This window comes from Brassica napus, unplaced genomic scaffold, assembly GCF_020379485.1.
Source record: "Brassica napus cultivar Da-Ae unplaced genomic scaffold, Da-Ae ScsIHWf_2419;HRSCAF=3127, whole genome shotgun sequence".
Lineage (NCBI taxonomy): Eukaryota > Viridiplantae > Streptophyta > Magnoliopsida > Brassicales > Brassicaceae > Brassica > Brassica napus.
The window spans coordinates 1-22,762 of NW_026015759.1; the positions used below are offsets into that span (position 1 = coordinate 1).

General features: G+C 45.0%; 11 non-coding genes and 33 pseudogenes across 11 annotated transcripts; all 44 read right to left on the minus strand.

Annotated features, from left to right (window-relative positions):
* Positions 1–567: 567 nt before the first annotated feature.
* LOC125600988 lies at positions 568–686 on the minus strand (annotated as a pseudogene).
* Positions 687–1,553: 867 nt separating this feature from the next.
* LOC125600983 lies at positions 1,554–1,672 on the minus strand (annotated as a pseudogene).
* Positions 1,673–2,043: 371 nt separating this feature from the next.
* Positions 2,044–2,162, minus strand: LOC125600990. Its single transcript, XR_007334002.1, has one exon. It is a non-coding gene; the product is annotated as a 5S ribosomal RNA (ribosomal RNA).
* A 375-nt stretch (positions 2,163–2,537) lies between these two features.
* Positions 2,538–2,655, minus strand: LOC125601002 (annotated as a pseudogene).
* A 375-nt stretch (positions 2,656–3,030) lies between these two features.
* Positions 3,031–3,151, minus strand: LOC125600972 (annotated as a pseudogene).
* Positions 3,152–3,526: 375 nt separating this feature from the next.
* Positions 3,527–3,645, minus strand: LOC125600992 (annotated as a pseudogene).
* Positions 3,646–4,024: 379 nt separating this feature from the next.
* On the minus strand, positions 4,025–4,144 carry LOC125600975 (annotated as a pseudogene).
* A 380-nt stretch (positions 4,145–4,524) lies between these two features.
* LOC125600998 lies at positions 4,525–4,645 on the minus strand (annotated as a pseudogene).
* A 371-nt stretch (positions 4,646–5,016) lies between these two features.
* Positions 5,017–5,135, minus strand: LOC125601001. Its single transcript, XR_007334003.1, has one exon. It is a non-coding gene; the product is annotated as a 5S ribosomal RNA (ribosomal RNA).
* A 374-nt stretch (positions 5,136–5,509) lies between these two features.
* On the minus strand, positions 5,510–5,628 carry LOC125600984 (annotated as a pseudogene).
* A 374-nt stretch (positions 5,629–6,002) lies between these two features.
* Positions 6,003–6,121, minus strand: LOC125600950. Its single transcript, XR_007333989.1, has one exon. It is a non-coding gene; the product is annotated as a 5S ribosomal RNA (ribosomal RNA).
* A 375-nt stretch (positions 6,122–6,496) lies between these two features.
* LOC125600993 lies at positions 6,497–6,615 on the minus strand (annotated as a pseudogene).
* Positions 6,616–6,991: 376 nt separating this feature from the next.
* LOC125601005 lies at positions 6,992–7,109 on the minus strand (annotated as a pseudogene).
* A 369-nt stretch (positions 7,110–7,478) lies between these two features.
* LOC125600952 lies at positions 7,479–7,595 on the minus strand (annotated as a pseudogene).
* Positions 7,596–7,972: 377 nt separating this feature from the next.
* Positions 7,973–8,091, minus strand: LOC125600985 (annotated as a pseudogene).
* Positions 8,092–8,463: 372 nt separating this feature from the next.
* LOC125600956 lies at positions 8,464–8,582 on the minus strand. Its single transcript, XR_007333990.1, has one exon. It is a non-coding gene; the product is annotated as a 5S ribosomal RNA (ribosomal RNA).
* Positions 8,583–8,960: 378 nt separating this feature from the next.
* LOC125600967 lies at positions 8,961–9,079 on the minus strand (annotated as a pseudogene).
* A 373-nt stretch (positions 9,080–9,452) lies between these two features.
* Positions 9,453–9,571, minus strand: LOC125600958. The gene has a single exon (XR_007333991.1). It is a non-coding gene; the product is annotated as a 5S ribosomal RNA (ribosomal RNA).
* A 377-nt stretch (positions 9,572–9,948) lies between these two features.
* LOC125600951 lies at positions 9,949–10,065 on the minus strand (annotated as a pseudogene).
* A 372-nt stretch (positions 10,066–10,437) lies between these two features.
* On the minus strand, positions 10,438–10,556 carry LOC125600971 (annotated as a pseudogene).
* Positions 10,557–10,930: 374 nt separating this feature from the next.
* LOC125600987 lies at positions 10,931–11,049 on the minus strand (annotated as a pseudogene).
* Positions 11,050–11,422: 373 nt separating this feature from the next.
* Positions 11,423–11,541, minus strand: LOC125600959. The gene has a single exon (XR_007333992.1). It is a non-coding gene; the product is annotated as a 5S ribosomal RNA (ribosomal RNA).
* A 374-nt stretch (positions 11,542–11,915) lies between these two features.
* Positions 11,916–12,033, minus strand: LOC125600997 (annotated as a pseudogene).
* Positions 12,034–12,406: 373 nt separating this feature from the next.
* LOC125600966 lies at positions 12,407–12,525 on the minus strand. The gene has a single exon (XR_007333999.1). It is a non-coding gene; the product is annotated as a 5S ribosomal RNA (ribosomal RNA).
* Positions 12,526–12,904: 379 nt separating this feature from the next.
* LOC125600996 lies at positions 12,905–13,023 on the minus strand (annotated as a pseudogene).
* Positions 13,024–13,398: 375 nt separating this feature from the next.
* Positions 13,399–13,516, minus strand: LOC125601000 (annotated as a pseudogene).
* Positions 13,517–13,869: 353 nt separating this feature from the next.
* Positions 13,870–13,988, minus strand: LOC125600980 (annotated as a pseudogene).
* A 327-nt stretch (positions 13,989–14,315) lies between these two features.
* Positions 14,316–14,433, minus strand: LOC125600970 (annotated as a pseudogene).
* A 373-nt stretch (positions 14,434–14,806) lies between these two features.
* LOC125600982 lies at positions 14,807–14,924 on the minus strand (annotated as a pseudogene).
* A 372-nt stretch (positions 14,925–15,296) lies between these two features.
* Positions 15,297–15,416, minus strand: LOC125600955 (annotated as a pseudogene).
* A 378-nt stretch (positions 15,417–15,794) lies between these two features.
* LOC125600976 lies at positions 15,795–15,913 on the minus strand (annotated as a pseudogene).
* Positions 15,914–16,285: 372 nt separating this feature from the next.
* On the minus strand, positions 16,286–16,404 carry LOC125600991 (annotated as a pseudogene).
* Positions 16,405–16,779: 375 nt separating this feature from the next.
* LOC125600957 lies at positions 16,780–16,898 on the minus strand (annotated as a pseudogene).
* A 383-nt stretch (positions 16,899–17,281) lies between these two features.
* On the minus strand, positions 17,282–17,400 carry LOC125600989 (annotated as a pseudogene).
* Positions 17,401–17,775: 375 nt separating this feature from the next.
* On the minus strand, positions 17,776–17,894 carry LOC125600964. The gene has a single exon (XR_007333996.1). It is a non-coding gene; the product is annotated as a 5S ribosomal RNA (ribosomal RNA).
* Positions 17,895–18,018: 124 nt separating this feature from the next.
* Positions 18,019–18,140, minus strand: LOC125601003 (annotated as a pseudogene).
* Positions 18,141–18,521: 381 nt separating this feature from the next.
* LOC125600961 lies at positions 18,522–18,640 on the minus strand. Its single transcript, XR_007333993.1, has one exon. It is a non-coding gene; the product is annotated as a 5S ribosomal RNA (ribosomal RNA).
* A 350-nt stretch (positions 18,641–18,990) lies between these two features.
* LOC125600981 lies at positions 18,991–19,109 on the minus strand (annotated as a pseudogene).
* A 330-nt stretch (positions 19,110–19,439) lies between these two features.
* LOC125600962 lies at positions 19,440–19,558 on the minus strand. The gene has a single exon (XR_007333994.1). It is a non-coding gene; the product is annotated as a 5S ribosomal RNA (ribosomal RNA).
* Positions 19,559–19,933: 375 nt separating this feature from the next.
* LOC125600969 lies at positions 19,934–20,052 on the minus strand (annotated as a pseudogene).
* Positions 20,053–20,422: 370 nt separating this feature from the next.
* LOC125600968 lies at positions 20,423–20,541 on the minus strand. The gene has a single exon (XR_007334000.1). It is a non-coding gene; the product is annotated as a 5S ribosomal RNA (ribosomal RNA).
* Positions 20,542–20,921: 380 nt separating this feature from the next.
* On the minus strand, positions 20,922–21,040 carry LOC125600977 (annotated as a pseudogene).
* A 372-nt stretch (positions 21,041–21,412) lies between these two features.
* LOC125600999 lies at positions 21,413–21,536 on the minus strand (annotated as a pseudogene).
* Positions 21,537–21,904: 368 nt separating this feature from the next.
* On the minus strand, positions 21,905–22,023 carry LOC125600978 (annotated as a pseudogene).
* Positions 22,024–22,762: the final 739 nt, after the last annotated feature.

Sequence of the window (22,762 nt, forward strand, 5' to 3'; positions counted from 1 at the left end):
CTCACGGTTCAAAGTTATTAGGTTTTCCAAGTTAGACTCGTTTTAAGGCTGAAAAAAAAATAAAAATAAAAGGGTATCGCAAACATGAGGACTTCCCGGGAGGTCACACCATCCTAGTACTACTCTCGTCCAATCACGCTTAGCTGCGGAGCTTGATAGGATCCAGTGCATTAGTGCTGGTATAATCGCACCCCGTCAGTAAACAACACTCTCGTTTCTATATATCCTTTTCTCGGCCAATACAACGGTAGCATGTGGGGCCAACTGATTTTCCTGGCCGTTTTGTTTTCTCTAGCGAAAAGTGCCGTCGAGGTTAATGGGGTTAAGAAGCCTCAAAAACACCCTGAGAAACTGCTTTTGATCTTTTTTACGTGCCGTAATTTTCTGCTGCATCCGTTGAGGGTCAAAACGGCTGAATTTGAGCCCGAAAATTGCACCGTCTATTCAACCGCCCATTATGGTCTCTGGGGCTTTCCGTAATGGTTCTATGGGTGACGTAGTTTCTCACGGTTCAAAGTTGAGAGTTTCCAAGTTTAGACTCGTTTTAGGCTGAAAAATAAAATAAAAGGGGTGCTAAACGAGGACTTCCCGGGAGGTCACCCATCCTAGTACTACTCTCGTCCAAGCACGCTTAGCTGCGGAGATGTGATAGGATCCAGTGCATTAGTGCTGGTAAAATCGCACCCGTCAGTACAACACTCTCGTTTCTATATATCCTTTTCTCGGCCAATACAAGTGTAAGGCTGTGGGCCCACATGATTTTCTGGCCGTTTGTTTCGAGCGAAAAAGTGCGTCGAGGTTAATGGGGTTAAGAAAACTCAAAAAACAACCTGAGAAACTGCTTTTGATCTTTTTTACGTTCCGTAATTTTCTGCATCCCGTTTGAGGGTCAAAACGGCTGAATTTGAGCCCGAAAAATTGCACCGTCTATTCACCGCCCATTATGGTGTCTGGGGCTTTCTGTAATGGTTCTATGGGTGACGTAGTTTCTCACGGTTCAAAAGTTATGAGTTTCCAAGTTTAGACTCTTTTAGGCTGAAAAATAAAATAAAAAGGGGTGCTAAACGAGGACTTCCCGGGGATCACCCATCCTAGTACTACTCTCGCCCAACCACTTAGCTGCAGAATTCTGATGGATCCAGTGCATTAGTTCTGGTATGATCGCACCCGTCAGTACAACACTCGCGTTTTCGTATATTCTTTGTTTCGGCCAATCCCAAGTGTAAGGGTCGTGGGGCCCACATGATTTTCTGGCTGTTTGTTTTGAGCAAAAAAGTGCGTCGAGGTTAATGGCGTTAAAAAGCATCAAAAACAACCTGAGAATCCGCTTTTCGATCTTTTTTAAGTGCCGTAACTTTCTGCATCCCGTTTGAGGGTCAAAACAGCTGAATTTGAGCCCAAAAAATTGCACCGTAATTCACCGTCACCGCCCATTATGGTTTCAGGGGCTTTCCGAAATGGTGTTATGGGCAACGTAGTTCCTCACGGTTCAAAAGTTATTAGGTTTCCAAGTTTAGACTCTTTTTAGGCTGAAAAAAAAAATAAAAATAAAAGGGATGCAACATAAGGACTTCCCGGGAGGTCACCCATCCTAGTACTACTCTCGTCCAAGCACGCTTAGCTGCGGAGATGTGATAGGATCCAGTGCATTAGTGCTGGTATAATTGCACCCGTCAGTACAACACTCTCGTTTCTATATATCCTTTTCTCGGCCAATACAAGTGTAAGGCTGTGGGGCCCACATGATTTTCTGGCCGTTTTGTTTCGAGCGAAAAAGTGCGTCGAGGTTAATGGCGTTAAGAAAGCCTCAAAACAACCCTGAGAAACTGCGCTTTATCTTTTTTACGTGCCGTAATTTTGCATCCCGTTTGAGGGTCAAAACGGCTGAATTTGAGCCCGAAAAATAGCAACGTCTATTCACCGCCCATTATGGTGTCTGGGGCTTTCCGCAATGGTTCTATAGGTGACGTAGTTCCTCACGGTTCAAAAGTTATGAGGTTTCCAAGTTTAGACTCGTTTTAGGCTGAAAAATAAAAATAAAAAGGGGTGCTACACGAGGACTTCCCGAGAGGTCACCCATCCTAGTACTACTCTCGCCCAACCACGCTTAGCTGCAGAATTCTGATGGGATCCAGTGCATTAGTGCTGGTATGATCGCACCCGTCAGTACAACACTCGCGTTTTCGTATATTCTTTTTCGGGCCAATCCAAGTGTAAGGTCGTGGGGCCCACATGATTTTCTGGCCGTTTTGTTTTGAGCAAAAGTGCGTCGAGGTTAATGGCGTTAAAAAAGCATCAAAAACAACCTGAGAATCCGCTTTCGATCTTTTTTAAGTGCCGTAACTTTCTGCATCCCGTTTGAGGGTCAAAACGGCTGAATTTGAGCCCAAAAAATTGCACCGTCTATTCACCGCCCATTATGGTTTCAGGGCTTTCCGAAATGGTGTTATGGGCAACGTATAGTTCCTCACGGTTCAAAAGTTATTAGGTTTCCAAGTTTAGACTCTTTTTAGGCTGAAAAAAAAAAAAAATAAAAAAGGATGCAACATAAGGACTTCCCGGGAGGTCACCCATCCTAGTACTACTCTCGTCCAGCACGCTTAGCTGCGGAGATGTGATAGGATCCAGTGCATTAGTGCTGGTATAATCGCACCCGTCAGTACAACACTCTCGTTTCTATATATCCTTTCTCTTTTCTCGGCCAATACAAGTGTAAGGCGTGGGGCCCACATTTTTCTGGCCATTTTGTTTCGAGCGAAAAAGTGCGTCGAGGTTAATGGCGTTAAGAAAGCCTCAAAAACACCCTGAGAAACTGCTTTCGATCTTTTTTACGTGCCGTAATTTTTGTGCATCCCGTTTGAGGGTCAAAACGGCTGAATTTGAGCCCGAAAAATAGCAACGTCTATTCACCGCCCATTATGGTGTCTGGGGCTTTCCGCAATGGTTCTATGGGTGACGTAGTTCCTCACGGTTCAAAAGTTATGAGGTTTCCAAGTTAGACTCGTTTAGGCTGAAAAATAAAAATAAAAAGGGGTGCTACACGAGGACTTCCCGAGAGGTCACCCATCCTAGTACTACTCTCGCCCAACCACCCGCTTAGCTGCAGAATTCTGATGGGATCCAGTGCATTAGTGCTGGTATGATCGCACCCGTCAGTACAACACTCGTCGTTTTCGTTATATTCTTTGTTTCGGCCAATCAAAGTGTAAGGTCGTGGGGCCACATGATTTTCTGGCCGTTTTGTTTTGAGCAAAAAGTGCGTCGAGGTTAATGGCGTTAAAAAAGCATCAAAAACAACCTGAGAATCCGCTTTCGATCTTTTTTAAGTGCCGTAACTTTCTGCATCCCGTTTGAGGGTCAAAAGCTGAATTTGAGCCCAAAAAATTGCACCGTCTATTCACCGCCCATTATGGTTTCAGGGGCTTTCCGAATGGTGTTATGGGCAACGTAGTTCTCACGGTTCAAAAAGTTATTAGGTTTCCAAGTTTAGACTCTTTTTAGGCTGAAAAAAAAAATAAAAATAAAAGGGATGCAACATGAGGACTTCCCGGGAGGTCACCCATCCTAGTACTACTCTCGTCCAATCACGCTTAGCTGCGGAGATGTGATAGGATCCAGTGCATTAGTGCTGGTATAATCGCACCCGTCAGTACAACACTCTCGTTTCTATATATCCTTTTATTCTTTTCTCGGCCAATACAAGGTAAGGCTGTGGGGCCCACATGATTTTCTGGCCGTTTTGTTTCTAGCGGAAAAGTGCGTCGAGGTTAATGGGGTTAAGAAAGCCTCAAAAACACCCTGAGAAACTGCTTTTGATCTTTTTTACGTGCCGTAATTTTCTGCATCCCGTTTGAGGGTCAAAACGGCTGAATTTGAGCCCGAAAAATTGCACCGTCTATTCACCGCCCATTATGGTCTCTGGGGCTTTCCGTAATGGTTCTATGGGTGACGTAGTTTCTCACGGTTCAAAAGTTATGAGGTTTCCAAGTTTAGACTCGTTTTAGGCTGAAAAATAAATAAAAAAGGGGTGCTAAACGAGGACTTCCCGGGAGGTCACCCATCCTAGTACTACTCTCGCCCACCACACGCTTAGCTGCAGAATTCTGATGGGATCCAGTGCATTAGTGCTGGTATGATCGCACCCGTCAGTAACAACACTCGCGTTTTCGTATATTCTTTGTTCCGCGGCCAATCCAAGTGTAAGGTCGTGGGGCCCACATGATTTTTAGGCCGTTTTGTTTTGAGCGAAAAAGTGCGTCGAGGTTAATAGCGTTAAAAAAGCATCAAAAACAACCTGAGAATCCACTTTCGTTCTTTTTTAAGTGTCGTTACTTTCTGCATCCCGTTTGAGGGTCAAAATGGCTGAATTTGAGCCCGAAAATTGCACCGTCTATTCACCGCCCATTATGGTTTCAGGGGCTTTCCGAAATGGTGTTATGGGCGACGTAGTTCCTCACGGTTCAAAAGTTATGAGGTTTCCAAGTTTAGACTCTTTTTAGGCTGAAAAATAAAAATAAAAAAAAAGGGATGCAACATGAGGACTTCCCGGGAGGTCACCCATCCTAGTACTACTCTCTCGTCCAAGCACGCTTAGCTGCGGAGATGTGATAGGATCCAGGGCATTAGTGCTGGTATAATCGCACCCGTCAGTACAACACTCTCGTTTCTATATATCCTTTTCTCGGCCAATACAAGTGTAAGGCTGTGGGGCCCACATGATTTTCTGGCCGTTTTGTTCGAGCGAAAAAGTGCGTCGAGGTTAATGGGTTAAGAAAGCCTCAAAAACACCCTGAGAAACTGCTTTCGATCTTTTTTACGTGTCGTAATTTTCTGCATCCCGTTTGAGGCTCAAAACGGCTGAATTTGAGCCCGAAAAATAGCAACGTCTATTCACCGCCCATTATGGTGTCTGGGGCTTTCCGCAATGGTTCTATGGGTGACGTAGTTCCTCACGGTTCAAAAGTTATGAGGTTTCCAAGTTTAGACTCGTTTTAGGCTGAAAAATAAAAATAAAAAGGGGTGCTACACGAGGACTTCCCGAGAGGTCACCCATCCTAGTACTACTCTCGCCCAACCACGCTTAGCTGCAGAATTCTGATGGGATCCAGTGCATTAGTGCTGGTATGATCGCACCCGTCAGTACAACACTCGCGTTTTCGTATATTCTTTGTTTCGGCCAATCCAAGTGTAAGGTCGTGGGGCCCACATGATTTTCTGGCCGTTTTGTTTTGAGCAAAAAAGTGCGTCGAGGTTAATGGCGTTAAAAAAGCATCAAAACCCCCTGAGAATCCGCTTTCGTTCTTTTTTAAGTGCCGTAACTTTCTGCATCCCGTTTGAGGGTCAAAACAGCTGAATTTGAGCCCAAAAAATTGCACCGTCTATTCACCGCCCATTATGGTTTCAGGGGCTTTCCGAAATGGTGTTATGGGCAACGTAGTTCCTCACGGTTCAAAGTTATTAGGTTTCCAAGTTTAGACTCTTTTTAGGCTGAAAAAAAAATAAATAAAAGGGGATGCAACATAAGGACTTCCCGGGAGGTCACCCATCCTAGTACTACTCTCGTCCAAGCACGCTTAGCTGCGGAGATGTGATAGGATCCAGTGCATTAGTGCTGGTATAATTGCACCCGTCAGTACAACACTCTCGTTCTATATCTTTATCCTTTTCGGCCAATACAAGTGTAAGGCTGTGGGGCCCACATGATTTTCTGGCCGTTTTGTTTCGAGCGAAAAAGTGCGTCGAGGTTAATGGCGTTAAGAAAGCCTCAAAAACACCCTGAGAAACTGCTTTCGATCTTTTTTACGTGCCGTAATTTTTTGCATCCCGTTTGAGGGTCAAAACGGCTGAATTTGAGCCCGAAAAATAGCAACGTCTATTCACCGCCCATTATGGTGTCTGGGGCTTTCCGCAATGGTTCTATGGGTGACGTAGTTCCTCACGGTTCAAAAGTTATGAGGTTTCCAAGTTTAGACTCGTTTTAGGCTGAAAAATAAAAATAAAAAGGGGTGCTACACGAGGACTTCCCGGGAGGTCACCCATCCTAGTACTACTCTCGCCCAACCACGCTTAGCTGCAGAATTCTGATGGGATCCAGTGCATTAGTGCTGGTATGATCGCACCCGTCAGTACAACACTCGCGTTTTCGTATATTCTTTGTTTCGGCCAATCAAAGTGTAAGGTCGTGGGGCCCACATGATTTTCTGGCCGTTTTGTTTTGAGCAAAAAAGTGCGTCGAGGTTAATGGCGTTAAAAAAGCATCAAAAACAACCTGAGAATCCGCTTTCGATCTTTTTTAAGTGCCGTAACTTTCTGCATCCCGTTTGAGGGTCAAAACAGCTGAATTTGAGCCCAAAAAATTGCACCGTCTATTCACCGCCCATTATGGTTTCAGGGGCTTTCCGAAATGGTGTTATGGGCAACGTAGTTCCTCACGGTTCAAAAGTTATTAGGTTTCCAAGTTTAGACTCTTTTTAGCTGAAAAAAAAAAAAAATAAAAGGGATGCAACATGAGGACTTCCCGGGAGGTCACCCATCCTAGTACTACTCTCGTCCAATCACGCTTAGCTGCGGAGATGTGATAGGATCCAGTGCATTAGTGCTGGTATAATCGCACCCGTCAGTACAACACTCTCGTTTCTATATATCCTTTTCTCGGCCAATACAAGTGTAAGGCTGTGGGGCCCACATGATTTTCTGGCCGTTTTGTTTCTAGCGAAAAAGTGCGTCGAGGTTAATGGTTTAAAAAGCCTCAAAACACCCTGAGAAACCTGCTTTGATCTTTTTTACGTGCCGTAATTTCTGCATCCCGTTTGAGGGTCAAAACGGCTGAATTTGAGCCCGAAAAATTGCAAACACACGTCTATTCACCGCCCATTATGGTCTCTGGGCTTTTCCGTAATGGTTCTATGGGTGACGTAGTTTCCTCACGGTTCAAAAGTTATGAGGTTTCCAAGTTTAGACTCGTTTTAGGCTGAAAAATAAAAAATAAAAAGGGGTGCAACAAGGACTTCCCGGGAGGTCACCCCATCCTAGTACTACTCTCGTCCAAGCACGCTTAGCTGCGGAGATGTGATAGGATCCAGTGCATTAGTGCTGGTATAATCGCACCCGTCAGTACAACACTCTCGTTTCTATATATCCTTTTCTCGGCCAATACAAGTGTAAGGCTGTGGGGCCCACATGATTTTCTGGCCGTTTTGTTTCGAGCGAAAAAGTGCGTCGAGGTTAATGGGTTAAGAAAGCCTCAAAAACACCCTGAGAAACTGCTTTCGATCTTTTTTACGTGCCGTAATTTTCTGCATCCCGTTTGAGGGTCAAAACGGCTGAATTTGAGCCCGAAAAATTGCACCGTCTATTCACCGCCCATTATGGTTCTGGGGCTTTCCGCAATGGTTCTATGGTGACGTAGTTTCTCACGGTTCAAAAGTTATGAGGTTTCCAAGTTTAGACTCGTTTTAGGCTGAAAAATAAAAATAAAAAGGGTGCTAAACGAGGACTTCCCGGGAGGTCACCCATCCTAGTACTACTCTCGCCAACCACGCTTAGCTGCAGAATTCTGATGGATCCAGTGCATTAGTGCTGGTATGATCGCACCCGTCAGTACAACACTCGCGTTTTCGTATATTCTTTGTTTCGGCCAATCCAAGTGTAAGGTCGTGGGGCCCACATGATTTTCTGGCCGTTTTGTTTTGAGCAAAAAAGTGCGTCGAGGTTAATGGCGTTAAAAAAGCATCAAAAACAACCTGAGAATCCGCTTTCGATCTTTTTTAAGTGCCGTAACTTTCTGCATCCCGTTTGAGGGTCAAAACAGCTGAATTTGAGCCCAAAAAATTGCACCGTCTATTCACCGCCCATTATGGTTTCAGGGGCTTTCCGAAATGGTGTTATGGGCAACGTAGTTCCTCACGGTTCAAAAGTTATGAGGTTTCCAAGTTTAGACTCTTTTTAGGCTGAAAAAAAAAATAAAAATAAAGGGATGCAACATAAGGACTTCCCGGGAGGTCACCCATCCTAGTACTACTCTCGTCCAAGCACGCTTAGCTGCGGAGATGTGATAGGATCCAGTGCATTAGTGCTGGTATAATTGCACCCGTCAGTACAACACTCTCGTTTCTATATATCCTTTTCTCGGCCAATACAAGTGTAAGGCTGTGGGGCCCACATGATTTTCTGGCCGTTTTGTTTCGAGCGAAAAAGTGCGTCGAGGTTAATGGCGTTAAGAAAGCCTCAAAAACACCCTGAGAAACTGCTTTCGATCTTTTTTACGTGCCGTAATTTTTTGCATCCCGTTTGAGGGTCAAAACGGCTGAATTTGAGCCCGAAAAATAGCAACGTCTATTCACCGCCCATTATGGTGTCTGGGGCTTTCCGCAATGGTTCTATAGGTGACGTAGTTCCTCACGGTTCAAAAGTTATGAGGTTTCCAAGTTTAGACTCGTTTTAGGCTGAAAAATAAAAATAAAAGGGGTGCTACACGAGGACTTCCCGAGAGGTCACCCATCCTAGTACTACTCTCGCCCAACCACGCTTAGCTGCAGAATTCTGATGGGATCCAGTGCATTAGTGCTGGTATGATCGCACCCGTCAGTACAACACTCGCGTTTTCGTATATTCTTTGTTTCGGCCAATCCAAGTGTAAGGTCGTGGGGCCCACATGATTTTCTGGCCGTTTTGTTTTGAGCAAAAAAGTGCGTCGAGGTTAATGGCGTTAAAAAAGCATCAAAAACAACCTGAGAATCCGCTTTCGATCTTTTTTAAGTGCCGTAACTTTCTGCATCCCGTTTGAGGGTCAAAACAGCTGAATTTGAGCCCAAAAAATTGCACCGTCTATTCACCGCCCATTATGGTTTCAGGGGCTTTCCGAAATGGTGTTATGGGCAACGTAGTTCCTCACGGTTCAAAAGTTATTAGGTTTCCAAGTTTAGACTCTTTTTAGGCTGAAAAAAAAAATAAAAATAAAAGGGATGCAACATGAGGACTTCCCGGGAGGTCACCCATCCTAGTACTACTCTCGTCCAAGCACGCTTAGCTGCGGAGATGTGATAGGATCCAGTGCATTAGTGCTGGTATAATCGCACCCGTCAGTACAACACTCTCGTTTCTATATATCCTTTTCTCGGCCAATACAAGTGTAAGGCTGTGGGGCCCACATGATTTTCTGGCCGTTTTGTTTCGAGCGAAAAAGTGCGTCGAGGTTAATGGCGTTAAGAAAGCCTCAAAAACACCCTGAGAAACTGCTTTCGATCTTTTTTACGTGCCGTAATTTTCTGCATCCCGTTTGAGGGTCAAAACGGCTGAATTTGAGCCCGAAAAATAGCACCGTCTATTCACCGCCCATTATGGTGTCTGGGGCTTTCCGCAATGGTTCTATGGGTGACGTAGTTCCTCACGGTTCAAAAGTTATGAGGTTTCCAAGTTTAGACTCGTTTTAGGCTGAAAAATAAAAATAAAAAGGGGTGCTACACGAGGACTTCCCGAGAGGTCACCCATCCTAGTACTACTCTCGCCCAACCACGCTTAGCTGCAGAATTCTGATGGGATCCAGTGCATTAGTGCTGGTATGATCGCACCCGTCAGTACAACACTCGCGTTTTCGTATATTCTTTGTTTCGGCCAATCAAGTGTAAGGTCGTGGGGCCCACATGATTTTCTGGCCGTTTTGTTTTGAGCAAAAAAGTGCGTCGAGGTTAATGGCGTTAAAAAAGCATCAAAAACAACCTGAGAATCCGCTTTCGATCTTTTTTAAGTGCCGTAACTTTCTGCATCCCGTTTGAGGGTCAAAACAGCTGAATTTGAGCCCAAAAAATTGCACCGTCTATTCACCGCCCATTATGGTTTCAGGGGCTTTCCGAAATGGTGTTATGGGCGACGTAGTTCCTCACGGTTCAAAAGTTATTAGGTTTCCAAGTTTAGACTCTTTTTAGGCTGAAAAAAAAAATAAAAATAAAAGGGATGCAACATGAGGACTTCCCGGGGTCACCCATCCTAGTACTACTCTCGTCCAATCACGCTTAGCTGCGGAGATGTGATAGGATCCAGTGCATTAGTGCTGGTATAATCGCACCCGTCAGTACAACACTCTCGTTTCTATATATCCTTTTCTCGGCCAATACAACGGTAAGGCTGTGGGGCCCACATGATTTTCTGGCCGTTTTGTTTCTAGCGAAAAAGTGCGTCGAGGTTAATGGGGTTAAGAAAGCCTCAAAAACACCCTGAGAAACTGCTTTCGATCTTTTTTACGTGCCGTAATTTTCTGCATCCCGTTTGAGGGTCAAAACGGCTGAATTTGAGCCCGAAAAATTGCACCGTCTATTCACCGCCCATTATGGTCTCTGGGGCTTTCCGTAATGGTTCTATGGGTGACGTAGTTTCTCACGGTTCAAAAGTTATGAGGTTTCCAAGTTTAGACTCGTTTTAGGCTGAAAAATAAAAATAAAAGGGGTGCTAAACGAGGACTTCCCGGGAGGTCACCCATCCTAGTACTACTCTCGCCCAACCACGCATAGCTGCAGAATTCTGATGGGATCCAGTGCATTAGTGCTGGTATGATCGCACCCGTCAGTACAACACTCGCGTTTTCGTATATTCTTTGTTCCGGCCAATCCAAGTGTAAGGTCGTGGGGCCCACATGATTTTTGGCCGTTTTGTTTTGAGCGAAAAAGTGCGTCGAGGTTAATGGCGTTAAAAAAGCATCAAAAACAACCTGAGAATCCACTTTCGATCTTTTTAAGTGCGTACTTTCTGCATCCCGTTTGAGGGTCAAAATGGCTGAATTTGAGCCCGAAAATTGCACATCTATTCACCGCCCATTATGGTTTCAGGGGCTTTCCGAAATGGTGTTATGGGCGACGTAGTTCCTCACGGTTCAAAAGTTATGAGGTTTCCAAGTTTAGACTCTTTTTAGGCTGAAAAATAAAAATAAAAACTAAAAGGGATGCAACATGAGGACTTCCCGGGAGGTCACCCATCCTAGTACTACTCTCGTCCAAGCACGCTTAGCTGCGGAGATGTGATAGGATCCAGGGCATTAGTGCTGGTATAATCGCACCCGTCAGTACAACACTCTCGTTTCTATATATCCTTTTCTCGGCCAATACAAGTGTAAGGCTGTGGGGCCCACATGATTTTCTGGCCGTTTTGTTTCGAGCGAAAAAGTGCGTCGAGGTTAATGGGGTTAAGAAAGCCTCAAAAACACCCTGAGAAACTGCTTTCGATCTTTTTTACGTGTCGTAATTTTCTGCATCCCGTTTGAGGCTCAAAACGGCTGAATTTGAGCCCGAAAAATAGCAACGTCTATTCACCGCCCATTATGGTGTCTGGGGCTTTCCGCAATGGTTCTATGGGTGACGTAGTTCCTCACGGTTCAAAAGTTATGAGGTTTCCAAGTCTAGACTCGTTTTAGGCTGAAAAATAAAAATAAAAAGGGGTGCTACACGAGGACTTCCCGAGAGGTCACCCATCCTAGTACTACTCTCGCCCAACCACGCTTAGCTGCAGAATTCTGATGGGATCCAGTGCATTAGTGCTGGTATGATCGCACCCGTCAGTACAACACTCGCGTTTTCGTATATTCTTTGTTTTGGCCAATCCAAGTGTAAGGTCGTGGGGCCCACATGATTTTCTGGCCTTTTTGTTTTGAGCAAAAAGTGCGTCGAGGTTAATGGCGTTAAAAAGCATCAAAAACAACCTGAGAATCCGCTTTCGATCTTTTTTAAGTGCCGTAACTTTCTGCATCCCGTTTGAGGGTCAAAACAGCTGAATTTGAGCCCAAAAATTGCACCGTCTATTCACCGCCCATTATGGTTTCAGGGGCTTTCCGAAATGGTGTTATGGGCAACGTAGTTCCTCACGGTTCAAAAGTTATTAGGTTTCCAAGTTTAGACTCTTTTTAGGCTGAAAAAAAAATAAAAATAAAAGGGATGCAACATGAGGACTTCCCGGGAGGTCACCCATCCTAGTACTACTCTCGTCCAAGCACGCTTAGCTGCGGAGATGTGATAGGATCCAGTGCATTAGTGCTGGTATAACGCACCCGTCAGTACAACACTCTCGTTTCTATATATCCTTTTCTCGGCCAATACAAGTGTAAGGCTGTGGGGCCCACATGATTTTCTGGCCGTTTTGTTTCGAGCGAAAAAGTGCGTCGAGGTTAATGGCGTTAAGAAAGCCTCAAAAACACCCTGAGAAACTGCTTTCGATCTTTTTTACGTGCCGTAATTTTCTGCATCCCGTTTGAGGGTCAAAACGGCTGAATTTGAGCCCGAAAAAATAGCAACGTCTATTCACCGCCCATTATGGTGTCTGGGGCTTTCCGCAATGGTTCTATGGGTGACGTAGTTCCTCACGGTTCAAAAGTTATGAGGTTTCCAAGTCTAGACTCGTTTTAGGCTGAAAAATAAAAAAAAAGGGGTGGCTACACGAGGACTTCCCGAGAGGTCACCCATCCTAGTACTACTCTCGCCCAACCACGCTTAGCTGCAGAATTCTGATGGGATCCAGTGCATTAGTGCTGGTATGATCGCACCCGTCAGTACAACACTCGCGTTTTCGTATATTCTTTGTTCCGGCCAATCCAAGTGTAAGGTCGTGGGGCCCACATGATTTTCTGGCCGTCTTGTTTTGAGCGAAAAAGTGCGTCGAGGTTAATGGCGTTAAAAAAGCATCAAAAACAACCTGAGAATCCACTTTCGTTCTTTTTTAAGTGTCGTTACTTTCTGCATCCCGTTTGAGGGTCAAAATGGCTGAATTTGAGCCCGAAAAATTGCACCGTCTATTCACCGCCCATTATGGTTTCAGGGGCTTTCCGAAATGGTGTTATGGGCGACGTAGTTCCTCACGGTTCAAAAGTTATGAGGTTTCCAAGTTTAGACTCTTTTTAGGCTGAAAAATAAAAATAAAAATAAATAGGACGCAACATGAGGACTTCCCGGGAGGTCACCCATCCTAGTACTACTCTCGTCCAAGCACGCTTAGCTGCGGAGATGTGATAGGATTCAGTGCATTAGTGCTGGTATAATCGCACCCGTCAGTACAACACTCTCGTTTCTATATATCCTTTTCTCGGCCAATACAAGTGTAAGGCTGTGGGGCCCACATGATTTTCTGGCCGTTTTGTTTCGAGCGAAAAAGTGCGTCGAGGTTAATGGGGTTAAGAAAGCCTCAAAAACACCCTGAGAAACTGCTTTTGATCTTTTTTACGTGCCGTAATTTTCTGCATCCCGTTTGAGGGTCAAAACGGCTGAATTTTAGCCCGAATAATTGCACCGTCTTCATTCACCGCCCATTATGGTCTCTGGGGCTTTCCGTAATGGTTCTATGGGTGACGTAGTTTCTCACGGTTCAAAAGTTATGAGGTTTCCAAGTTTAGACTCGTTTTATGCTGAAAAATAAAAATAAAAAGGGGTGCTAACGAGGACTTCCCGGGAGGTCACCCATCCTAGTACTACTCTCGCCCAAACCACGCTTAGCTGCAGATTCTGATGGGATCCAGTGCATTAGTGCTGGTATGATCGCACCCGTCAGTACAACACTCGCGTTTTCGTTATATTCTTTGTTCGGCCAATCCAAGTGTAAGGTCGTGGGGCCACATGATTTTCTGGCCGTTTGTTTTGAGCGAAAAAGTGCGTCGAGGTTAATGGCGTTAAAAAAGCATCAAAAACAACCTGAGAATCCGCTTTCGTCGATCTTTTTTAAGTGCCGTAACTTTCTGCATCCCGTTTGAGGGTCAAACGGCTGAATTTGAGCCCATTATGGTTTCATCATGGGCTTTCCGAAATGGTGTTATGGGCGACGTAGTTCCTCACGGTTCAAAAGTTATGAGGTTTCCAAGTTTAGACTCTTTTTAGGCTGAAAAAAAAAATAAAAATAAAAGGGATGCAACATAAGGACTTCCCGGGAGGTCACCCATCCTAGTACTACTCTCGTCCAAGCACGCTTAGCTGCGGAGATGTGATAGGATCCAGTGCATTAGTGCTGGTATAATCGCACCCGTCAGTACAACACTCTCGTTTCTATATATCCTTTTCTGGCCGTTTTGTTTCGAGCAAAAAAGTGCGTCGAGGTTAATGGCGTTAAGAAAGCCTCAAAAACACCCTGAGAAACTGCTTTCGATTTTTTTTACGTGCCGTAATTTTCTGCATCCCGTTTGAGGGTCAAAACGGCTGAATTTAGCCCAAAAATTGCAACGTCTATTCACCGCCCATTATGATGTCTGGGGCTTTCCGCAATGGTTCTATGGGTGACGTAGTTCCTCACGGTTCAAAAGTTATGAGGTTTCCAAGTTTAGACTCGTTTTAGGCTGAAAAATAAAATAAAAAGGGGTGCTACACGAGGACTTCCCGGGAGGTCACCCATCCTAGTACTACTCTCGCCCAACCCGCTTAGCTGCAGAATTCTGATGGGATCCAGTGCATTAGTGCTGGTATGATCGCACCCGTCAGTACAACACTCGCTTTTTCGTATATTCTTTGTTCCGGCCAATCCAAGTGTAAGGTCGTGGGGCCCACATGATTTTCTGGCCGTTTTTTTTTGAGCAAAAAGTGCGTCGAGGTTAATGGCGTTAAAAAAGCATCAAAACAACCTGAGAATCCACTTTCGATCTTTTTTAAGTGCCGTAACTTTCTGCATCCCGTTTGAGGGTCAAAATGGCTGAATTTGAGCCCGAAAAATTGCACCGTCTATTCACCGCCCATTATGGTTTCAGGGGCTTTCCGAAATGGTGTTATGGGCGACGTAGTTCCTCACGGTTCAAAAGTTATTAGGTTTCCAAGTTTAGACTCTTTTTAGGCAGAAAAAAATAAAAATAAAAGGGATGCAACATGAGACTTCCCGGGAGGTCACCCATCCTAGTACTACTCTCGTCCAAGCACGCTTAGCTGCGGAGATGTGATAGGATCCAGTGCATTAGTGCTGGTATAATCGCACCCGTCAGTACAACACTCTCGTTTCTATATATCCTTTTCTCGGCCAATACAAGTGTAAGGCTGTGGGGCCCACATGATTTTCTGGCCGTTTTGTTTCGAGCGAAAAAGTGCGTCGAGGTTAATGGCGTTAAGAAAGCCTCAAAACACCCTGAGAAACTGCTTTCGATCTTTTTTACGGGCCGTAATTTTCTGCATCCCGTTTGAGGGTCAAAACGGCTGAATTTTGAGCCCGAAAAATTGCACCGTCTATTCACCGCCCATTATGGTGTCTGGGGCTTTCCGCAATGGTTCTATGGGTGACGTAGTTCCTCACGGTTCAAAAGTTATGAGGTTTCCAAGTTTAGACTCGTTTTAGGCTGAAAAATAAAATAAAAAGGGGTGCTAACACGAGGACTTTCCCGGGAGGTCACCCATCCTAGTACTACTCTCTCGCCACCACGCTTAACTGCAGATTCTGATGGGATCCAGTGCATTTGTGCTGGTATGATCGCACCCGTCAGTACAACACCTCGCGTTTTCGTATATTCTTTGTTCCGGCCAATCCAAGTGTAAGGTCGTGGGGCCCACATGATTTTCTGGCCGTTTGTTTTGAGCGAAAAAGTGCGTCGAGGTTAATGGCGTTAAAAAAGCATCAAAAACAACCTGAGAATCCACTTTCGATCTTTTTTAAGTGCCGTAATTTCTGCATCCCGTTTGAGGGTCAAAATGGCTGAATTTGAGCCCGAAAAATTGCACCGTCTATTCACCCCCCATTATGGTTTCAGGGGCTTTCCGAAATGGTGTTATGGGCGACGTAGTTCCTCACGGTTCAAAAGGTATGAGGTTTCCAAGTTTAGACTCTTTTTAGGCTGAAAAATAAAATAAAAAATAAAAGGGATGCAACATGAGGACTTCCCGGGAGGTCACCCATCCTAGTACTACTCTCGTCCAAGCACGCTTAGCTGCGGAGATGTGATAGGATCCAGTGCATTAGTGCTGGTATAATCACACCCGTCAGTAAACACTCTCGTTTCTATATATCCTTTTCTCGACCAATACAAGTGTAAGGCTGTGGGGCCCACATGATTTTCTGGCCGTTTTGTTTCGAGCGAAAAAGTGCGTCGAGGTTAATGGAGTTAAGAAAGCCTCAAAAACACCCTGAGAAACTTCTTTCGATCTTTTTTACGTGCCGTATTTTTCTGCATCCCGTTTGAGGGTCAAAACGGCTGAATTTGAGCCCAAAAAATTGCACCGTCTATTCACCGCCCATTATGGTCACTGGGGCTTTCCGCAATGGTTCTATGGGTGACGTAGTTCCTCATGGTTCAAAAGTTATGAGGTTTCCAAGTTTAGACTCGTTTTAGGCTGAAAAATAAAAATAAAAAGGGGTGCAACACGAGGACTTCCCGGGAGGTCACCCATCCTAGTACTACTCTCGCCAAACCCCGCTTAGCTGAAGAGTTCTGATGACATCCAGTGCATTAGTGCTGGTATGATCGCACCCGTCAGTACAACACTCGCGTTTTGTATATTCTTTGTTGTTCCGGCCAATCCAAGTGTAAGGTCGTGGGGCCCACATGATTTTCTGGCCGTTCTTTTTCGAGCGAAAAAGTGCGTCGAGGTTAATGGCGTTAAGAAAGCCTCAAAAACACCTGAGAAACTGCTTTCAATCTTTTTTTACGTGCCGTAATTTTCTGCATCCCGTTTGAGGGTCAAACGGCTGAATTTGAGCCCGAAAAATAGCACCGTCTATTCACCGCCCATTATGGTCTCTGGGGGCTTTCCACAATGGTTCTATGGGTGACGTACTTCCTCACGGTTCAAAAGTTATGAGGTTTCCAAGTTTACTCTCGTTTTAGGCTGAAAAATAAAAATAAAAGGGGTGCACACGAGGACTTCTCCCGGGAGGTCACCCATCCTAGTACTACTCTCGCCAAACCCCGCTTAGCTGAAGATTCTGATGGGATCCAGTGCATTAGTGCTGGTATGATCACACCCGTAAGTACAAAACTCGCATTTCCGTATATTCTTTGTTTCGGCCAATCCAAGTGTAAGGCCGTGGGGCCCCACATGATTCTCTTCTCGTTTTGATTTGAGCGAAGAAGTGAGTCGAGGTTAATGGCGTTAAGAAAGCATCAAAAACAACCTGAGAATCCGCTTTCGATCTTTTTTTAAGTGCCGTAACTTTCTGCATCCCGTTTGAGGGTCAAAATGGCTGAATTTGAGCCCGAAAAATTGCACCGTCTATTCACCGCCCATTATGGTTTCAGGGGCTTTCCGAAATGGTGTTATGGGCGACGTAGTTCCTCACGGTTCAAAAGTTATGAGGTTTCCAAGTTTAGACTCGTTTTAGGCTGAAAAATAAAAATAAAAAATAAAAAGGGATGCAACATGAGGACTTCCCGGGAGGTCACCCATCCTATTACTACTCTCGTCCAAGCACGCTTAGCTGTGGAGATGTGATAGGATCCAGTGCATTAGTGCTGGTATAATCGCACCCGTCAGTACACACACACTCTCGTTTCTATATATCCTTTTCTCGTGGCCAATACAAGTGTAAGGCTGTGGGGCCCACATGATTTTCTGGCCGTTTTGTTTCGAGCGAAAAAGTGCGTCGAGGTTAATGGCGTTAAGAAAGCCTCAAAACACCCTGAGAAACTGCTTTCGATCTTTTTACGTGCCGTAATTTTCTGCATCCCGTTTGAGGGTCAAAACGGCTGAATTTGAGCCCGAAAAATAGCACCGTCTATTCACCACCCATTATGGTGTCTGGGGCTTTCCGCAATGGTTCTATGGGTGACGTAGTTCCTCACGGTTCAAAAGTTATGAGGTTCCAAGTTTAGACTCGTTTTAGGCTGAAAAATAAAAATAAAAAGGGGTGCTACACGAGGACTTCCTGGGAGGTCACCCATCCTAGTACTACTCTCGCCCAACCACGCTTAACTGCAGAATTCTGATGGGATCCAGTGCATTTGTGCTGGTATGATCGCACCCGTCAGTACAACACTCGCGTTTTCGAAATGGTGTTATGGGCGACGTAGTTCCTCACGGTTCAAAAGTTATGAGGTTTCCAAGTTTAGACTCTTTTTAGGCTGAAAAATAAAAATAAAAAATAATAGGGATGCAACATGAGGACTTTTTCCCGGGAGGTCACCCATCCTAGTACTACTCTCGTCCAAGCACGCTTAGCTGCGGAGATATGATAGGATCCAGTGCATTAGTGCTGGTATAATCACACACCTCAGTACACTCAGTACAACACTCTCGTTTCTATATATCCTTTTCTCGACCAATACAAGTGTAAGGCTGTGGGGCCCACATGATTTTCTGGCCGTTTTGTTTCGAGCGAAAAAGTGCGTCGAGGTTAATGGGGTTAAGAAAGCCTCAAAACACCCTGAGAAACTGCTTTCGATCTTTTTTACGTGCCGTAATTTTCTGCATCCCGTTTGAGGGTCAAAACGGCTGAATTTGAGCCCGAAAAATAGCACCGTCTATTCACCGCCCATTATGGTGTCTGGGGCTTTCCGCAATGGTTCTATGGGTGACGTAGTTCCTCACGGTTCAAAAGTTATGAGGTTTCCAAGTTTAGACTCGTTTTAGGCTGAAAAATAAAAATAAAAAGGGGTGCTACACGAGGACTTCCCGGGAGGTCACCCATCCTAGTACTACTCTCGCCCAACCACTCTTAACTGCAGAATTCTGATGGGATCCAGTGCATTTGTGCTGGTATGATCGCACCCGTCAGTACAACACTCGCGTTTTCGTATATTCTTTGTTCCGGCCAATCCAAGTGTAAGGTCGTGGGGCCCACATGATTTTCTGGCCATTTTGTTTTGAGCGAAAAAGTGCGTCGAGGTTAATGGCGTTAAAAAAGCATCAAAAACAACCTGAGAATCCGCTTTCGATCTTTTTTAAGTGCCGTAACTTTCTGCATCCCGTTTGAGGGTCAAAACGGCTGAATTTGAGCCCATTATGGTTTCAGGGGCTTTCCGAAATGGTGTTATGGGCAACGTAGTTCCTCACGGTTCAAAAGTTATTAGGTTTCCAAGTTTAGACTCTTTTTAGGCTGAAAAAAAAAATAAAAATAAAAGGGATGCAACATAAGGACTTCCCGGGAGGTCACCCATCCTAGTACTACTCTCGTCCAAGCACGCTTAGCTGCGGAGATGTGATAGGATCCAGTGCATTAGTGCTGGTATAATCGCACCCGTCAGTACAACACTCTCGTTTCTATATATCCTTTTCTGGCCGTTTTGTTTCGAGCAGAAAAGTGCGTCGAGGTTAATGGCGTTAAGAAAGCCTCAAAAACACCCTGAGAAACTGCTTTCGATTTTTTTTACGTGCCGTAATTTTCTGCATCCCGTTTGAGGGTCAAAACGGCTGAATTTTAGCCCAAAAAATAGCAACGTCTATTCACCGCCCATTATGATGTCTGGGGCTTTCCGCAATGGTTCTATGGGTGACGTAGTTCCTCACGGTTCAAAAGTTATGAGGTTTCCAAGTTTAGACTCGTTTTAGGCTGAAAAATTAAAATAAAAAGGGGTGCTACACGAGGACTTCCCGAGAGGTCACCCATCCTAGTACTACTCTCGCCCAACCACGCTTAGCTGCAGAATTCTGATGGGATCCAGTGCATTTGTGCTGGTATGATCGCACCCGTCAGTACAACACTCGCGTTTTCGTATATTCTTTGTTCCGGCCAATCCAAGTGTAAGGTCGTAGGGCCCACATGATTTTCTGGCCGTTTTGTTTTGAGCAAAAAAGTGCGTCGAGGTTAATGGCGTTAAAAAAGCATCAAAAACAACCTGAGAATCCACTTTCGATATTTTTTAAGTGCCGTAACTTTCTGCATCCCGTTTGAGGGTCAAAATGGCTGAATTTGAGCCCGAAAAATTGCACCGTCTATTCACCACCCATTATGGTTTCAGGGGCTTTCTGAAATGGTGTTATGGGAGACGTAGTTCCTCACGGTTCAAAAGTTATTAGGTTTCCAAGTTTAGACTCTTTTTAGGCAGAAAAAAATAAAAATAAAAGGGATGCAACATGAGGACTTCCCGGGAGGTCACCCATCCTAGTACTACTCTCGTCCAAGCACGCTTAGCTGCGGAGATGTGATAGGATCCAGTGCATTAGTGCTGGTATAATCGCACCCGTCAGTACAACACTCTCGTTTCTATATATCCTTTTCTCGGCCAATACAAGTGTAAGGCTGTGGGCCCACATGATTTTCTGGCCGTTTGTTTCGAGCGAAAAAGTGCGTCGAGGTTAATGGCGTTAAGAAAGCCTCAAAAACACCCTGAGAAACTGCTTTCGATCTTTTTTACGTGCCGTAATTTTCTGCATCCCGTTTGAGGGTCAAAACGGCTGAATTTGAGCCCGAAAAATAGCACCGTCTATTCACCGCCCATTATGGTGTCTGGGGCTTTCCGCAATGGTTCTATGGGTGACGTAGTTCCTCACGGTTCAAAAGTTATGAGGTTTCCAAGTTTAGACTCGTTTTAGGCTGAAAAATAAAATAAAAAGGGGTGCTACACGAGGACTTCCCGGGAGGTCACCCATCCTAGTACTACTCTCGCCCAACCACGCTTAACTGCAGAATTCTGATGGGATCCAGTGCATTTGTGCTGGTATGATCGCACCCGTCAGTACAACACTCGCGTTTTCGTATATTCTTTGTTCCGGCCAATCCAAGTGTAAGGTCGTGGGGCCCACATGATTTTCTGGCCGTTTTGTTTTGAGCGAAAAAGTGCGTCGAGGTTAATGGCGTTAAAAAAGCATCAAAAACAACCTGAGAATCCACTTTCGATCTTTTTTAAGTGCCGTAACTTTCTGCATCCCGTTTGAGGGTCAAAATGGCTGAATTTGAGCCCGAAAAATTGCACCGTCTATTCACCGCCCATTATGGTTTCAGGGGCTTTCCGAAATGGTGTTATGGGCGACGTAGTTCCTCACGGTTCAAAAGGTATGAGGTTTCCAAGTTTAGACTCTTTTTAGGCTGAAAAATAAAAATAAAAAATAAAAGGGATGCAACATGAGGACTTCCCGGGAGGTCACCCATCCTAGTACTACTCTCGTCCAAGCACGCTTAGCTGCGGAGATGTGATAGGATCCAGTGCATTAGTGCTGGTATAATCACACCCGTCAGTAAAACACTCTCGTTTCTATATATCCTTTTCTCGACCAATACAAGTGTAAGGCTGTGGGGCCCACATGATTTTCTGGCCGTTTTGTTTCGAGCGAAAAAGTGCGTCGAGGTTAATGGAGTTAAGAAAGCCTCAAAAACACCCTGAGAAACTTCTTTCGATCTTTTTTACGTGCCGTATTTTTCTGCATCCCGTTTGAGGGTCAAAACGGCTGAATTTGAGCCCAAAAAATTGCACCGTCTATTCACCGCCCATTATGGTCACTGGGGCTTTCCGCAATGGTTCTATGGGTGACGTAGTTCCTCATGGTTCAAAAGTTATGAGGTTTCCAAGTTTAGACTCGTTTTAGGCTGAAAAATAAAATAAAAAGGGGTGCAACACGAGGACTTCCCGGGAGGTCACCCATCCTAGTACTACTCTCTCTCTCGCCAACCCCGCTTAGCTGAAGAGTTCTGATGGGATCCAGTGCATTAGTGCTGGTATGATCGCACCCGTCAGTACAACACTCGCGTTTTTGTATATTCTTTGTTCCGGCCAATCCAAGTGTAAGGTCAGGGGCCCACATGATTTTCTGGCCGTTTGTTTCGAGCGAAAAAGTGCGTCGAGGTTAATGGCGTTAAGAAAGCCTCAAAACACCCTGAGAACTGCTTTCAATCTTTTTTTACAAGCCGTAATTTTCTGCATCCCGTTTGAGGGTCAAAACGGCTGAATTTGAGCCCGAAAAAGCACCGTCTATTCACCGCCCATTATGGTCTCTGGGGCTTTCCCAATGGTTCTATGGGTGACGTACTTCCTCACGGTTCAAAAGTTATGAGGTTTCCAAGTTTACACTCGTTTTAGGCTGAAAAATAAAAATAAAAAGGGGTGCAACACGAGGACTTCCCGGGAGGTCACCCATCCTTGTACTACTCTCGCCAAACCCCGCTTAGCTGAAGAGTTCTGATGGGATCCAGTGCATTAGTGCTGGTATGATCACACCCGTAAGTACAAAACCTCGCATTTCCTATATCCTCTTTGTTTCGGCCAATCCAAGTGTAAGGCCGTGGGGCCCACATGATTCTCTTCTCGTTTTGATTTGAGCGAAGAAGTGAGTCGAGGTTAATGGCGTTAAGAAAGCATCAAAAACAACCTGAGAATCCGTTTTCGATCTTTTTTTAAGTGCCGTAACTTTCTGCATCCCGTTTGAGGGTCAAAATGGCTGAATTTGAGCCCGAAAAATTGCACCGTCTATTCACCGCCCATTATGGTTTCAGGGGCTTTCCGAAATGGTGTTATGGGCGACGTAGTTCCTCACGGTTCAAAAGTTATGAGGTTTCCAAGTTTAGACTCGTTTTAGGCTGAAAAATAAAAATAAAAAATAAAGGGATGCAACATGAGGACTTCCCGGGAGGTCCCACCCTCCTATTACTACTCTCGTCCAACCACGCTTAGCTGAGATGTGATAGGATCCAGTGCATTAGTGCTGGTATAATCGCACCCGTCAGTACAACACTCTCGTTTCTATATATCCTTTTCTCGGCCAATACAAGTGTAAGGCTGTGGGGCCCACATGATTTTCTGGCCGTTTTGTTTCGAGCGAAAAAGTGCGTCGAGGTTAATGGCGTTAAGAAAGCCTCAAAAACACCCTGAGAAACTGCTTTCGATCTTTTTTACGTGCCGTAATTTTCTGCATCCCGTTTGAGGGTCAAAACGGCTGAATTTGAGCCCGAAAAATAGCAC